Raw genomic sequence first — 3,844 nt, 5'->3', positions numbered from 1 at the left:
CTTTTACCCGTTACTCTTATATCTTTCTTATTTTCTTTTCTTTTCTTTCGTGCAATGTTTCATTTCAAATCAAATAAATACGTGATTGTTTCTTTTTCTTTTGATGTAATCCCTTATATATAAAAGAGGAGCATTGGAGTTAATGCTTTCACACCATGTATGACACGTGTCCATTGTACAGAGACTCTCACAAATTAGTTGCCTTAATTGGTTTTGCTATTACAGAAATTTTGGAAACGTTTCATTGATCTAGAAAATTAAAAAAACCACTCGTGGAATGAGTTATCACGTAAAGCTTAAGCTACGACATCACCGTACCATCGTAAAGATTATTTCCCATCATGAAGACTTTCCAGAACATATACGGGTGTGCTCTGTCAGTGCATATTGCGAAGCACTAGATAGTAACACATGTAAGTTAGAAACACAGAATCGAGAAGATGAAGACGTAATTAACTTTTCTCTTATACGGGAGATATAAACATTCATATCGGCGAAGAACTCAGCATGAACACTTTCAAGAAGAGAACACTCTGAATCTTAGAAACGATACATCACCGAGCTCGCTAAGCATTTTTCATCCACACTGCATAATGGTTCTTGAACGTGTATATATTGTATGAACTATATAACCCACTCTTTTCTCTTAGAAGAGAGACATGACTATTCATCTCGACGAGAACACTTTGAAGCAGAGTACACTCTGTATCTTAGAACCGAGACATGACCAAGCTCGCTAAGGTGCGCAGCTCCACACTGGAGATTTTTCGTTTTATTAGTATTCTATTCACATTTATATTTTTGTTGGCTTTCAATATCTTACTTAGAACTATTATGATAAATTCTTTAATTATGCATCTTAATAATAAATGAGCTTTTAAGTTATAAAAGACTTATTTTATTGTTTAAATATGTTTTTACCGTTCTTGAAACTTCTTCTTGTGTGTTATAAAGTCCTACTTTATCAATCATATATTGCAAATACAGACTTTATTTTGGATGTCAAACATTAAATCACCAAGTCAATTCACCCCGCGCAAGGCGCGGATTATCACCTAGTGCTTTATTAAAAGGAATAATGATAATAATAATGACAATCAAATACTGAAAGAATTTTTAGAATACCAGGGTCGAAGTTCGTAATTTCCCAACATGCAATATTAGTTTCCGTAGACTAAAACAATGGCTAAAATCCTTTCTGGGGCTAGCAATCTCTAAAAACATTAACAAACTTTTTTTTTTGAAAAAGGGCTTAACATTAACAAACTTTGAGAACAAAATCTTTTTTTTATAATAATGATTTACACATATCCAACCACCGCCATGAGCACGAGTCCACTGATGGGAAGGCTATTACATAAATATAAATATAGTAGAATAGCAGAATAATAGCCACACGCCCTCTGTTAGGAAGTTTTGTGTTGATTCACCATGCATGAAATTTTGCTCTGTACTGGCTTAAATACTGTACTTCTATTAATTTACTAGGGGCAGAGCCCCCGCGCAAGCGCGGAGCCGTGAACACTATTTTAATTCATAAGATAATCAATTCTCAAATCTTTCTTGGTGTCTTTTCACTACTTGATGATCTTACTACCGATTAACAGATTTTCTGGTTTGATATCTATGTGTATCACATGCTTGCCATGGCAATAGATGAGAGCCCTCGCCAACGATGCAACATACTATCAAAGTAACATATAAAGATCTCAGTTTTTTCTTAAGTAACAAAAGAATTGATTAAAACATATAACAGCAGAAGGAAAAGGAATGCACCAACAGTTGCAGCTCGTCTTTCGCTGAAGTACTTGCATTTCTGAAGCTCCTTGTAAAGCTCGCCTCTAGCAGCATACTCAAGTATTAAATAAACCCTTTTCTGCAACAAAAGCCAACAAAGTGTGTTATACTAAAAAAAGGTGGATCATGTCAACAAAAAGAGAAAGAAGCGGTTAAGTTTTACCGGATCATAGAAGTTACCATAGAGCCGGAGTATATTGGGGTTACGAAGATGTGACTGAATCTCAACTTCTCTTTAACTGATGCTCAACTTGAGATTGTTGAAGCTGAGTCTTGAACAGAACCTTCAGGGAGACAATGTGGTTGCTCTCTTTCACAGTTGCATACAATGTGTGAGAATTTGAGGAAAACAAACAATGTAAAGATCTAAAACAAATGTTATGTGTGAATGGATACTAACCCGCTTCTCTCGAGCAAGATAAGCGTGACCAAACTTGCCTTTTCAAAGAGGCTTTCCAATGTCGAAATCATTCAGATTCCATCTCTTTTGCGCAACTGCAGAGACATTTGAAGCCTCCTGATGAAAACAAAATCCAACAAAACATAATGAGACAAAAAAACAATGGATTCATAAATCTAAACACACCTCGCCTACAGGATAAGTAAATAAAGAAACAAAAATATTAGTTGGTCTCACGTTAATAGCCTTACAAAATTTAGTCATGAAGATTAGAACAGTTAAAAGACTTGCCTGGTGACTCCAAGGCGCACATTGTGAAGGAAAATGGTGGCGCCATTCATGTTGTTGTGACCGTGGACAGCATCAATCCCATAGATCATGGGGATCCCAAGGCGGGTGGAAAGAGCAGCCTTCTGAATCTCGTTGACCATGTTCACCCAAGCTTCAGGTGTGGCCTTTGGTGATGGCACACTTCCTCCACCGCTCAACACCACTCCCTACACATACATTAAAGATCAATTCAGTTAGACAATAGATGGAATACTTTAAAAAAAGTTCCAAAGATTGTTTTTATACCAATGAAGTAGTTCTTCATGACATCAGTTGTGGCGCCGCTGCGTTCGATCTGAACCATCTGAGAAATCTTCTCTTGGAGGGAACAATAATTCAGACACATCTCAAGATTTCTGGTTGTGGGAATCTTTAGTTAGCTAGTATACTTATTACTCGGTAAAGCCTACTTTTTCCTTCATATTGATGAATACATCAAAACAGAACCAGAAATAAAATGTATGTTGAGAAGAACGTGAAACAGATGACACAATGTGGCAGATGCACTTACATTGTACTTCTGATACCTGAATCACCTAGCCCAAACACTGCAAAGCGAACTCGTTGCAACCAAGAGTTTCCAAGTTTCTTTGAAGAAGAAACCTCCAAAATTCCTTCAGTGATTTGAAAAAAAAGACAAGGAACAAACAATAAGGTACACAAAAAACTGCATTATTGGTAGTGAAAATTGACAACGAACCTTAAAAGAATCTGGAGAGTCTCCTTGCCCTGTAGTGGATACAACAAATAATAGCGTTCTTTGGAGAAAAGAATATGGCAACTTTTTGAATAAGAATTAAGTTATAAAAGAAAATACTTTTATATGTTTACTCGAAATTCAATCAATAGAACTGCTCAAATCTAAGAGCTTATTACAACAATCATCGGTTGTAATTGATCAAACAGAGGAATTGTCACGGTTCCTTGATATTAAAATCTGAAGCAAACAATCTTCAGAACAGAGTAAGAAATCAAATTGATTCACAAAACATCTCACATACCGAGTCGAATTCGTCGTTGGAGACGATAGAGCAGGACAGCCTCGGCGTTCAGCTTCACGGCTAATACCCTCTGCAGCATCAAGAGCGTTTCCGGTCTGAGAAGCATATAGTGAACATTTCTTCAATCACCGGAACAGGATTGAAAAATCTGAACGGCCCAAAGAGAGATAAAGGTAGAAGAAATTGACCTTTGAGATGAATAGAGAGTGGGGGAGGGTGATAGATATGGAGTTGGAACGATGAGATGATGAAAAGGGAAGACGTGAAAGAAGCTCGCTTTAGGGTCAATTACCTGATGAAAAAATTTAGTAGATTT

The 3,844-nt window shown here is 36.7% G+C and overlaps 1 pseudogene; it reads right to left on the bottom strand.

Annotated features, from left to right (window-relative positions):
• Window positions 1–1,520: 1,520 nt before the first annotated feature.
• Window positions 1,521–3,623, bottom strand: LOC125601651 (annotated as a pseudogene).
• Between the last annotated feature and the right edge of the window lie 221 nt (window positions 3,624–3,844).

Source organism: Brassica napus, unplaced genomic scaffold (genome assembly GCF_020379485.1).
Source record: "Brassica napus cultivar Da-Ae unplaced genomic scaffold, Da-Ae ScsIHWf_2622;HRSCAF=3371, whole genome shotgun sequence".
NCBI lineage: Eukaryota > Viridiplantae > Streptophyta > Magnoliopsida > Brassicales > Brassicaceae > Brassica > Brassica napus.
The sequence above is the reverse complement of the archived record's forward strand: the minus strand, read 5'-3'. Positions and strand labels throughout refer to the sequence as shown.